The following is a 14,155-nucleotide window of genomic DNA, read 5'->3' as shown; positions in this document are numbered from 1 at the left end:
TTAGTGTATAAATAAAGGCTCCCGCTGTATACAGAAGACAGCTGGAGCGCTGTCTTCTGTATACAGTTGCTGTGTTCTCAGAGCGCTCAGCTGGTATCCTGCTGAGCACTCCGAGTGGGGTATGCAGAACACAGCTGGGGTGCTGTCTTCTGCATACTTCTGCTGTGTTCATGGAGTGCTCATTCAGTATACAGCTGAGCGCTCCTAGCAGGGTATGTAGAACACAGCTGGAGCGCTGTCTTCTGTATACTCTTGCTATGTTCACAGAGCACTCAGCTGGTATCCTGCTGAGCGCCCCGAGCGGGGTATGCAGAACACAGCTAGAACGCTGTCTTCCGCATACTCCTGCTGTGTTCTCCGAGCGGGATACCAGATGAAACAATAGTATCAGCGGTATCCCGCTGAGAACTCAGTGCGCAGTCCTGAAAAGACTCGTTGTTTTTTAGCTAGCGAATCGTTAACGAAAATTGCACGATGGCCGCGTAGTTAGACCCAACGATTCTCGCTCAAAACACTGCTTTTGAGTGAATTTTGAACGATAATCGTTGTGTCTAAGACGGAACTTTAATTTGCATGTTGTTGACCACTATAATTCTGAGCTGGAAACTGTTATTGTCTCCATTCCTCCTGCCTAGAGGGTTCTCCTCAAGCCATGCAGGGCATCTGAGCTACTAAGAAAGGCTACATTATTGGACTCTAAATATTAAGGAAATTCAGATTTGTTCACATTGTTAGGGTGCATTCACACGAACGTATATCGGCTCGGTTTTCACGCCGAGCCGATATACGTTGTCCTCATGTGCAGGGGGGGGAGGCTGGAAGAGCCCAGGAGCAGAAACTCAGCTCCCGCCCCCTCTCTGCCTCCTCTCCACCCCTCTGCACTATTTGCAATGGGGAGAGGCGGAACGGGGGCGGGGCTAATTCCCGGAACTTAGCCCCGCCCCCATTCCACCTCCTCTCATTGCAAATAATGCAGAGGGGCAGAGAGGGGCCGGGAGCTCAGTTCCTGCTCCTGGGCTCTTCCAGCCTCCCCCCCCCTGCACATGAGGACAACGTATATCGGCTCGGCGTGAAAACCGAGCCGATATACGTTCGTGTGAATGCACCCTTAATGATAGAAAAGGACTGACCAAACAAAGCTGATATTTTCTTGATCAAGCAGTGGACGGGTAGTTATAATTACTAGATGGTAGTGTGTGTCCACATTTAGGACATACTTTGGTTGTGAGAACCATCAGGTTTGATGACTCACTGTTAAATCGCATTGTTTGTACCCTGTCAAAATCTTTGACCCCAATCTATTTATCACTAAACAAGTAACTGCAACCTGTGTCTTCATGCCTCAGATTTCTGTGTCATATTCTGAGCCCCTGCGTACCCCAACGGCCACACTACATGCACACAGCCTGTTCATCCTCCTAATTCCTGACATCCTCCTCTGACTCCTTTTAATGATGTGTTGTTTCTGTCCCTTTAGCTGGATATTTTTCCTAAATCACAGCATTCTCAGCATACTCTTCACACTGTTAAATGAGAAAACACACACAGCTGGCAGTGACATCCTGACCCCAGCTAGTCTAGCACTGATGACCAGGCCTTGTTGGAAGTTGTTCAGATCACTGAATTTTCCCATCTAAGGCCTCCTACACACAGGCGATGGGTTACTTCACACATGCAATGTTTTGTAGCATGCAACAACCCGACACAAAAACCTTGCGGGTCCGGTGATATGCACGCAAGACGCTACGTTTTGTAGCACGTTTCCCTATGGAGCCTTCCTTTATTGCATGAAATCCTACTGTCAAAGCCCCAATCTAAGCCCTAGCTGCAAGGGGAAAAAAAGAAACACATACATCACCTCTCTGGCGCTGTCAGCCCGGCCGTGTCTTCACCGTTCCCCGGCACTATTCTCCTTGATCATCTTCTAACCAGGGATTGAAAATCCCTGCCTCCTGGAAGCGCTGGCTGTAATTGGCTGACGCTTAGCCAATCACAGCCAGTGCTCGATGAACCAATCACAGCCATTCATCAAGTGCTGGCTCTGATTGGCTAAGCATCAGCCAATCATAGCTAGAGTTTCCAGGAGGCGGGGATTTTTAATTCCCGGCCAGAGGAGATGAAGAAGACAAGTGGACCGGAGACTGGGGAGAAGCTGCAGCCACGGACAGCTCGTCTAGGTGATGTATATTTAGCCACAATGCCATGTCGCCCGTGTGAAGAAAGCCTAATGTGGATTCACACTGAAACTGATCCACGGAAAAATTGTCATGTGATTTAATGCCACACTCCGGGGTATCAGCGAAGTTCCAATCATGAAAGATCCAGGGTTTCTAATAAAGGGTCGGGGTCTTTAAAAAGGGGCAATTTAATGTATGTTTGTATGATTTCCTTCCAAAGTTGTGGTAATCTGCAAATTTTATTACTCCACAGTTATCAATCTAGTCATTATGATAACAGAAAAAAGATCTTTTCAATAAACAAGTCTGCGGTCATATGGAAACTACAATTGAAGGGATTGACCCCATGTCAGCATCGGGGACCACTTCAGAGCGGAGGGTCGCTACAGAGAGCAGCTCCCGCTCTAAAGAACTGAACACATATGTGTGTATTATATGGTCTCCCATTGATATGACAGACACTGCAGGGGAAATGTTTGGGAACTCGCATCTTTTAATACTTTTGTATATATTGGGAGTTTCAGCAGCCAGATGATGGCATGTAAGGCCTCCCTCACACAGGGCGTTTGCAGAAACGCAGCGTTTTTCAACGCTGCGTTTGCTGCAGATTCCGCCCCGTTTCAGCAGCGCTGGCATACTTTATGCCAGCGTTTTGGCTGCGTTTTCAGCTCGGCTGAAAACGCAGCCAAGAATGCTGAAAAGAAAAAAAAAGTAATACTCACCTAGCCGCTGCAGTCCGGGTCGCGGCCGCTGCTCTCTGCCGCTGATCCGGGCTTCCTCGGCACTCCCAAGTCTATTGCTGGAGGCCAGGTTTGAGGGCTCCGGCAATAGAGTGCTGTGATTGGGCATCGGCGCGCTCGATGTCCAATCACAGCCCTTCATTGACTGTCTCAGCCAATCAGCGCCGGCAAGCTCTGATTGGCTGAGACAGTCAATGAAGGGATGTGATTGGGCATCGAGCAAGCGCCGACAACTAATCACAGCACTCTATTGCCGGAGCCGGGGTTCTCAAACCTGCCCTCCGGCAATAGACTTGGGAGTGTTGGAGAAGCCCGGATCAGCGGCAGAGACCAGCGGCCGCGACCCGGACTGCAGCGGCTAGGTAAGTATTACTTTCTTTTTTTCTACCTAGCTGGGACTGATTTTCGGGGTAGGGCTTCTATTGCAAGCCCTCACCCCGAAAATCGGCGAGCGGTTAACGCTGCCAAAAACGCGGCACCAAGTGTTGCTGCGTTTTCAGCAGTGCCAAAACCGCTGCCCATTCATTTCAATGGGCAACGCAGGGCTGAAAACGGCCAAAAATAGAACATGCATCGCTGTCAAAGCGCAGCGTTGGAAGGTGCTGCGTTTTCAGCCCTGTGTGAGCAGCCCCATTAAAATGAATGGGAGTGTTGTACAGCGTTTAGCGCTGGGCTGAAAAGGCAGCGCTAAACGCTGTACAAAATGCCCTGTGTGAGGGAGGCCTAAGGTACACAACTGCTGAGACCAATAATTGGCTGCAACAATCCTATGAATGACTGCTGAAGGCCCCCAGCACTACCATGGCTGATTGCTTGATAGACCCCCTGGCAGATTGCAGTATGATGTAATACTATGGTATTACATTTATATTGCAGGAGAGATAAAGTGAACGCTAGTTCAGGTCTTCTATGGTGGCTGAAAAAAAATGTAAAAATTAGTCTAAAAAGTGTTTTTTCTTATTAGAAAAATTAAATGTATTAAAAGTAGAAAAAATATTTTCCTATATTTAGAATAAAAAATCAAAGCAAAAAAAACAAACCTATTTGGTATCACCGAATCCGTAAACAATCTGATTTACTAAAGTGATGCATTATTTATCTCGTACAGCGATTGTCAGCCGAAGAAAAATACGGAAATGGAATATTATGCTTTTTTTTAGTAACCCTGTCTCTAGGGAAACATTGAATAAAAATTCATCAAAAATTTCTATGTACTCCAAAATGGTACCAATAGAAACTGCAGGATGTCCCACAAAAATCAAGCCCTCACATAACTGTATCGATGGAAAAATGAAAAGGCTATGACTGTCAAAAGATGGCGGCAGAGAAAAATGTTATGATTTTCCAAATATATTTTTTATTTAAAAGTAGTATAGCGAAAAACAAACTATAGAAATTTGGTGTGGTCATAGTGACCAATAGAATCAAGTTAGCCTGTAAATTTTGCTGCAATGTGTAGATCATAAAAACAAGATACCCCACCCCCACCCCAACCCCCACTTGGCAAAATTTCATTTTTTTCCCATTTCACTGCATTTATACATTTTTTCAAGTTTTTCAGTGCATTAGATGCTACATTAAATGCTACCATTGAAAAATTCAATCTCGACCCACAAAACACAAGCCCTCAGACATCTATGTCAATAGACAAATAATTAATTAGTTATAATTTTTTGAAAGTGGAGAGGAAAAACCAAAAATTTAAAAAAGGCCCAGTCTAGTAAAAACACATTTTTCCATCCCTGCCCCTTACTTGATTGCCTGTCACACTCTGGGGGTCTCCTCTGTGTATTCCAATCACTTCTACACAGTGCCGCCTCCTGTCTGATGCTTATTAGGCATGATCTTGAGATTTCACAACTATCCCATGATGCATCAGCACAGTATTAGTTGAGGTTATACCATTTTGCCTGCCCCAAGCAGATCTGAGCTGGTCAGAAATGAGATCACATGACCATCTGAGGAAGCGGTCTGCGAGTTTCAGACAGAAAGAAATAACTAACCAAGGTAACACTGGCTCACTTATATATACTGAATGCATTAAAAAAACACTGGAGTGGCTCTTTAATTTATATAGTTTCCTGCTTAAAACCCAGTTTTCTCAAATCCTGGATATCCCCTCCAATAGTCAGTGGTGGCCTGACGGAGCAGAGCACCTTTTTAAGATATATATGGCTTTGGAGAAAGGGGTCCCATGTCCTCTACACTATTCGCTGGGGAGAGAACCAGCTCTCTGACTTTGCTCTCACTTGGCTTGTTGCATTAACTAGGTTGTCAATAAGCAGAGCTAAAAAATGAGTTAAAAGCAAGAAAGTTCCTGTAAGTTTTCTTCTTTATAACTGGGATAATGACCGCAAGGTTGGAGGTCTACTTCAGTGTATGACATGGATGTAAGACTGGAGCAGTGGTTCCAGGGAGAATACCGCTGCTGCAGATGTCAGCATGTTGCCCATCCGGAAGAGATTTGAAAGAGCAAGATGCAATGAATTAGTTAAAAGTTAGATTTGACGTTTATTAAGAAAATGATACCATTAAATTAGAAATGTCTAATTGCGGATATTTGTGGATGCAATAATTTCTAATGGTCAGCAGATGTCGCTGTTGTGGCCAGATAGATTTCAAAGGTGAAATATAATATGGGGCACTAAGTGGTGCTGGTTTTCATTATAAACCTTTGAAGGGTCAAAGGCAATTTAGTTAGGTCGGAATATTTTTTCTTGTCAGGTCTGGAGGCCGTATTAATATAGAAGTTTGATCTGGGGTCTGAATTATTGTAGACCCCTTGCCTCGGTCAGAACTTCTTTAGGGATGCTGATTATATACTCAAGGTAAAAGTGGGGCCAAAGATTTGAGGAAAAGGCCAGGGCCAATGGGCTACTTAATCCACCACTTAGGACTAATATAGGGATCCTACAACTTAAATTTAGAAATAACTCCACGATGAGCAGGATGGTGCAACAATCAAATCCAAACAAGTGCTCATAAGACCGTGACAATGCATATTTGTTGCATTCTGCCATCCTGAAAGCGTATGGGATATTGCTACTATAAAAGAAAACTTGTCTAGCATAAGGTGAACAAGGTCGGACGCTGACCGAAACGCGCTCCAAGTTTTTATTATGCTGTGATACTGATTATTAATAAAGGCTAAAGATTTTTTCCATACCTATGAAGGTGGAATTTCTTTTTACTAAAATTCCTATTGGATATCATGAAGGACTACACGAACTGCCTAGGATGGATACATGGCCGAGCCACAAGGATCAAGTGTATGCATGAAAGAGGGTGAGCGTTTGTTTATTCTTGTTATGGTTTCTTTAAAGAATGCCTGTAAATTTAAAACGTACACTGCCAGTTCAAGTTCCTTATGGGTGTAGTGGCCCAGTACATGCTTTCCTGGCCCCCTCCATAATGTCATACATGTATGTCTTATGTAGATGTTCTGTGCAAAACTGTCTTGTTCTGTTATGTGTATTGCACAGCTGCAGCAAATGAGAGGTTAATGTCTGCAAAGTATGAGCTGACTGTCTGTAAATGTATCAATTTCTATCCTGTCACGTGGTATGAGTGAGGCTATAAATGTGAGTGCTTGTGAGCGGGAAGTAGTTCAGTTCAGTTCGTCTTTCATCTTGTAGAGCTGCTAGAGAAAGCACATAGGCACATGACAGCACCTTCAGCCCTCGTGTGTTGAAGATGAAAGAGGAGGAGAGATTTCCCGAACGCAAGGATCAGCATGATCAGTAAGTGAGCTCCCCAGAGAGAAAGGGCATGAGCCAGTCCTAAGTCTTTCCTACACAAGGCCCAGTGCAGAGGTACTCTTCTTCTCTCAATTGTTCATGCCCAAGTATCCTGAAGTCTTGGACCGCTGGGTGGAGGTATGCGTTTTCAATTGTCACACACACAGGCATCTTGAAGTCTGGGATCACTGTTTGGAGGTATTCATCTTCAAGTCTATCTGTATATATCTATAACGCTACCCGCACTTGAAACACTGTCTATTTTTGCCTTGAATTGTTGGATTGTTTATTTAAGTAAAGTTATTCCAGGCCCTGACCGTTCCCGGAGTCCCGAGGTACTCTATCACTGTCTGTGGTTCAATTATTTCCCCGTGGATGTTCATGCCATTGGGTGCTAGAACAGTGGTGTCACCTGTGACAACATCATCACCTCTTCTACCGTTTATTGGGCATCCCTATACTAGGTGTGTCCGGAAGAGGCCCAGCGCTGCCCTGGCCTTGGCTGCGTGCATTCCTACAGGACGGAGCGTGGTAAGTGCTGCCATGACAAGCCAATATCTTGACCTCCCAGCACCTCAGCGAATGCCATGTGTCCAGGGTCACCCTACGGGACGCTGCATGGGAAAATTTTTTTTTTTTAAATGAGATCAATAACATTTTTGTTAGTAAATTAAAAGATAGCGAAAAAAAACCTTTTTCAAAGTTGTCACTTCAAACATAAGGAAAAAAATAAAATATGGGTATCTCTGTGTCTATAAAAGTCCAGTCTATTAAAATATCATATTATTACAATGGGGAACAAAAAAAAAAATGTTCATGGTACCTAAAATTTTAGACATTATTCTATTATTCATTTTTGTGCTACCGATTCCGAAAATACCAGTTATTTCGTTCTAGGAGCTTTAGTTTTTGAGATATTCCTGATGTCATCATATATTTTTGCTTTAATTTATCTATTAGTACATATGGTACATATCGCCACCACTGCACATCAGACTTGGTTTGAGGGCTCCCACCAACTGGCGTTTTTTTCTCCACTGCGATGCGATTCTAAAGTTAAAGTCTCGCATTGCACTGCGAGAAAAACGCAGGCAGATATCCCAAAATCGCTGGGATATCGCTGCGACATTGCCAGTCTTTTCAATGGGGCCAGCGGCAGCAGCGCTAGCCCCATTGAAAAGATATGGAGAATGCCGCGGAATTCTGCCACAGCTGTCACAGCTGTCACAGCTGTGGCAGGAGTCTCCTTCATCCCCGCGGGGATTAAGGAATCCTCTGTCACAGCTGTGGCAGAAGTCCACGGCATGCTATTCCATTGCTTTCAATGGGATCGGCACTGCTGCCGATCCCATTGAAAGCAATGGTTTCTGACAAGCCCTGCAGAATGATTATCGGAGAAGGGCTTGAAATATAAGCCCTTCACCGATAATCATAAAGTGGTTAAAAAAATAATAAATAAGTTACTCACCTCTCCTGCTGTCAGCCGCGTCCTCCGGCTGGCTCCCCGGCACTGCTACTGAGCTCTTTCAGCAGACGGGGATTTAAAAATCCCCGCTCCCTGAAAGGGCTGTGCGGATTGGCTGAGGGCTCAGCCAATAGCAGCTACTGCTTAGCTATTGGCTGAGCGCTCAGCCAATGGCAGATAGCTCTTAGCTATTCAGTCCCCGCGGGGATGAAGGAAACTCCTGCCACAGCTGTGACAGCTGTCACAGCTGTGGCAGAAGTCTGCGGCATTCTCCATATCTTTTCAATGGGGCTAGCGCTGCTGCCGCTGGCCCCATTGAAAAGACTGTCGCAGCGATGTCGCAGCGATTTCTCGCACTGCTCTGCGAAAGTTTTCACTTACTCTCGCAGCGCAGTGGAGAAAAAAAACGCTAGTGGGTGGGAGCCCTTATGGATGCAAAACATAGTATGCTATGCTAGGCTGAAAAAAGATAAATGTCCATCCAGTTCAGCCTGTTTTCACCCCTCCATGTTGATACAGAGGAAGGCAAAAAACACCCAATGAGGTAGAAGCCAATTTACCCCATTTTGGAGGGAAAAATTCCTTCCAGACTCCGTAATGGCAGTAAAAATAATCCCTGGATCAACATTTGAAAAATTCCTACCTGACTCCAAGACCCGGATCAACAACCCTTTTGGTTATATAATATCTATACCCGGCAATGTCACAGTGCTGGTCGAAATATGGGGGTATTCTCAGGGACTAAGCTGCAACTACTAGGTGTGCCCACATAACAGAGTCAGGATTGCAGTAATAGACCAGAGTCAAATTAGCCACCAGGATCAGATGGCTGCACGACCATACAATTGTCACATGTACCACTGAAAAGGAAGGCTGCTGGTTGGAACACAGTGAGCTAAGTTTATTGAACAGTTCATGGAAATTAACAATGTGTGCCATTTAGATTAATTAAAAAATGAAGTGAAAAGTTATGACATTTGCTTACCTAGCATAGTGCCACCTAGTGTTCACAATGTACAACAATTTACATGTCCACCTAATGATCTGAGTGCTGGAGGACACACATACTCAGCCAGGTCTCTGCATAGTGATCTTATGTCTGTGTGCCTATACAAATTGCTTCTACCCTTATAGTCAGGAAGGGCCAGAGCCTGTGCAGCAGGCTTGAAAGCAAGCAAGTACTATTTCTCTCTGCTTCAGACTACATGAACAATGATTATCTATCTGTAGGGGAACTATTTTACAGTTGCAAGAGGGAGAAGTAGACTGACTGTTGCTAACTATAGAGATTCGGGGCATACCCCCGAGTGTGTATCCAGAAATAGTTGATAACACTGGTAGAGCAGTCGGAAGCTCCTTGCTCTATAATTCACTGTCCCCAGTACATAAAATGTGAATTAAAAAAAAACATTATACTCGGTTGTATAATGTAAACACAACTCAGTCGGTTGTGACTGTGACAGCATGAAGAAAGGAAGACGCTGCGCTTTTACTGTGACTGCCACACTTTTATTGTGAGGGGCATTCATAACCTCTTTGACACAATATGGGACACTATCTATCTGGTACTATTGTTTTCAGGGGTACTGTGTGTGGCATTATTTTTCTACCTAATTATAGCTAGGACACTATTAATTCTGTAGTGTAGTATTGGGGAGGGCATCATGCCACTCAGCTGCTACAGTAATAGGGGCAGATTAGGGCACAGATTTAGGGGTAGCAGTAGGATGAGGAGTTTGTGTAGGCTGGTAAGAGGTTTTGGGAAACTGGAAAAACATGAAGCTGATCATGACTGTGTTGTAAATTTGCAGAAATTGTGGCTGGAGGAAGTCATCATAGTGCTCTGGGCTGGATAGAAAGGACAGGAAAAGGGAATGACTTCAGTTAGAATGGACGTCACCTGTGATCACTGGATATAACGGTACTGTAATCAGTTATACAATCTGTTTAGTACCTGTGTAGAGCTGGTAGCTACAACTTCATGCACATTGTTAGTGGCAGTATTATGGTCCCTGAATTACTTTCACTCTCTTATCAGTGTCTAGTTAAAAATGTTTGTGTACCTGTTGCAGCATTCCTGGCCTGGCTACCCCCCAACAGTAATTCAGGGACCATAAAACTTTCACTCCCTTATCAGTGTGTAGTCAAAAAGGTTTGTTTTTGTTGCAGTATTTCTTTTAAGTGCAATATGCACTTGTGTGTCATAAATGTGTATAAATATTCATGCCTCTTCATATCTATTCCATTTTAACCTGACGAAGAGCCCGAGAGGTTCGCAAGCTCGCTATTACATCATGTATTTTTGTTAGCCATTAAAAGGTATCATATCTACAAGATTACGTCGTTTCTCTCACTGAGAACAATCACATTTTGCTCTACTGGCTAACACCGTACCAAACCTTTGTTTTCATTATATGTTACTATGTGTGACACCAGCCTAAGTGAGAAAGGACTACTATTGTAGGTCAAATATTTCTGTACAGGAGAAGGAAATTACTGTAGAAAATGCTATTTCTGATGGAATCTGAAAGTCGGCATGTTTGACCACAGAGGAGGGAGCCCCCCTGGACCCCGGGGGCATTTACTTTGCCTTTTTAAACACTTAGATGAATTCCCCCTACAGTCCTAGGAGTTTAATTTCGCCTCTGGCTGCATATTTTGCTGAACTGGTCATGTACATCTGTCAGAAGCAAAAGGCTACATTTTCTGTCACATAACAACTCACGTCTGTCCCCAGCTCATGCTAATGTATAGAGCTGTGAGAACAAGTCATTCCCTATTCTTCTAGCGAGGCCGGATACTCAGAATACTCTATAGACTGTGTGCATGGAGGTAATTTGTGATGGGCAGTGTCTGGCTGTTGAAGTTATGCGGTATTGTAGTTGGCAGTGTTATTGGGCTAGATACACCACTTCTACTTTTATATGTATGTCTTGTACTACGACCATCCTGTTAATCCAGAGCTGGGACGTCAGATGATGTTTGACCTCGCACAATGCAGATATGTCAGCCTGCGGTGTATTCACAGGGTTGTGTGATATTCACATATGAGCAGGATGTCACCTCCTTGTCTAATTCACATAGACAGCAAGCATTGCCCCGACCCCACAGACCACTGGGATACACGAGCAAAGGTGTTACATGAAACTGCTGGACCCCAGTGCAAAACCTGCGACAATCCCCACTCACCATGTGCCATTTATAATGCCGGTCTCTTTGCATGTTACACCGAGGCCTGGGTGTGCCTGCTACCTTTATACCCTTTATAGCTGCACCCCTAATGTAATTTATGGGTGACTGGTGCCAAGTTTACTAAAGCAGAGCAAAGCATGTTATATATGGACACTGGGCTGGCACACATATACGATAAGTCTCAGCTGCCATGCAAACACAGGAGCAAATTGTGTTTTCCAATGTATGCATGGAGGAAGGGATAAATCGCAGCAGAAATAGCTAAGAATATATTGGGGACAAAATAATATTCACCCCGCTTTCCCAGAAACAGTTAAAGCATACCTAACTTTTCAGAATAAACTGCCACGTGTGTACATGAGGAATAACCTAATTTTTGGCCAATATATAACTTGTATTCTTGCATTTAGCACCAGTTTTTCCCTTTGTGGGCTATATTTGTGATTTTCTGTTCTGTCAGAACTGATGAGTGTAGACTGCTACTATGATGTCTTCAGTGTACTGTGTCACTATGCACAGAAAATGCAGATTCTGCTCTCTGACTGCAACACACACAGACATAACATCATCAAAAAAAACAGTGTACAGAAGACTGAGCAGTGTAGATGTGAATAAATAGCAGTAAAATCACTCAGCATTAACTCTTAAAACGTCTGTATGTGTCTCTGCTCCTCACTCTCCCCTCTGCTAACTTCAGTGAGCAGGAATACTCTTTCCCTACACTTTCTGCTCACAGTTGTGCCAACTCAGGTAACAGAGATCACATCACAACAGGCAGTGGAAAGAAAGTTAGAAGGAAGGAAGATCCCAAGTGGCCAGCACCTTAGAAGGATTTTTCAGCACAAAACATCATTTCAGGTAAATAAAGTAAATTGCACTTTGGCTATCATATAAGCACAAGCTGTTTAAACAGAATCAAAACATTGGTGCAAGCGGCATGAATGGATGACCTCTTCCTGTCAGGCTGGTGAAGGTGGAGTAAAAGTGTGGGGAATGTTTTCTTAGTACACCCTGGGTCCTCTGATACCTGTATATGGATGCCAGGACGAATTATCCAGGTCTAAAAGCCAAAGGAGTCTAACGTGCTACTAGTTGTATGTTTATAATAAGGTGGCCATTCGGTCTAATACTGCCATATAATGCCAACATTTTTGGTTCCTCTCCCAAATGCAGATGGTATAATATTACCATGTTATGCTAAATAAGCCTGGGAGGTTTAAGATGCACTGGATTTTTCTCCTCAGGGCCTCCTAGTGAAAATGTTTCTGAGAATTTCAATTTCCACCGGGAAATGGCCATGCAGCTCTGTTTGGTCTGTGTATATAATGGAATTTCCTTGTAATATTTATAGAGTTGTCCTGAATGAAATGTATCATCACTGGAGACGCAAGGCCCCTGTAGAACAGCTCGGATATTTCTGTAACTTACACCTTAGGTCCTGACTCAGCTTTTATGCAAGCGCTTAAACTTGTGCAAGACTTCTGCATAAGTTCCATGGAATCCCTTCCGAAGCAGAGCTGCCTGTGTAATGAGTCAGAAGTTTATACCTTGCTCTGCACTTACAGGACATAAAAAATGGCCACCTCAGCACATATAGCAAGAGAGGCGTCACAGAACGTCTTCTACATGGCTCAGCCGCTGTGTGGTGCTGCTAGCCATACCCCCAACTTCAGAAGCCAGCATTGTGTTCTCCCTGCACTATTCCTGAGAGTCGGAGCTCTATATAATTCTCTGTCTGTGGTTTTAGGTTCTTACAGCTGGAAGAAATCAATAGTGGAAAGTGGAGAGTTGGAGCAGATTCCTCTCAGTTTGCTGCGTAATGATTACCTGTCCTCCACCCCCACCCACCCCCCATGAGACGAGCAGCCGTCTCTGCTGCCTGCAGAAGAAATCCTATGAGCACATAAGACATGAAGAAACAGTAACTTTACTCCTTGAACAGGGAGATGTTGCAAGAAAAAAAATTTCCACAAGGATGCAATTAAAGGACCCCCTGTGCTATGCCACCATCTTGGGATGAACATAAAGGGGTCCACATATTGTCTTTTTAAACCTTTTCTGGAATCCTCTACTACTATATTGGGTGACAAGGGATGATTATTAACTGTGTTGTTAGGCCACAGGACTAGATAAGATCTTGGGCAAAGCGGGCACTAACCCCGGGCCTTCACCAACCTACTGTATCTTGACCATGTACGTCCTGCTCTTAAGCAAATGTACCCTATGATGTTGTCGCGGTGGTTGGGAGGCGATGCAGGTAACAGGATACAAAGTGGACACCAGAATTACATAATTATAAACTTTTATTGTAACAAATAGCTGTGAAAAGAAAATGGTTGTACAAGAGGAGATAATGAGAAAAATCAAGCAACTTATTTGGTTCTGTTTCTTAGTTATGGTGAACTATTGTAGAACAGGTTTACTAGTCCAACAGGCAATAATTCAATATAAACAGTGTGTTTCAACTGACATGACAGAGGTACTTCAACGATATATAACGACTCAATGTCAGCAGCTTGCCACACGCAGTTCAGAGGTAATTGGAGTGTTGTCCGAAGCATAGTCCACAATTGCTGTAAACACATCAAAGTTCTCCAAGTCTGATTCTCCAAGTCTCGAAGTTCTCCAATTATACACTTTCAAGTCCCAGTTAAATGCTTAAACCCATACTTTCTAACGTATTGTGATTAACAGGTCTGCATATTTCCTATAGTCTATCTATTTTTGGGTACACAATTGCGCTTTACCAAGGCTCAACCTCACTTACGGAACAACAGCTGTGTTCTGCACTGTAACGTGGATGAAAAGCCTTTCAACGACTGTAGGTGATTTGTAATCCGAAGA

This window comes from Eleutherodactylus coqui, chromosome 8 (genome assembly GCF_035609145.1).
Source record: "Eleutherodactylus coqui strain aEleCoq1 chromosome 8, aEleCoq1.hap1, whole genome shotgun sequence".
In the NCBI taxonomy this organism is placed as follows: Eukaryota; Metazoa; Chordata; class Amphibia; order Anura; family Eleutherodactylidae; genus Eleutherodactylus; species Eleutherodactylus coqui.
This window is presented reverse-complemented; position numbering follows the sequence as displayed.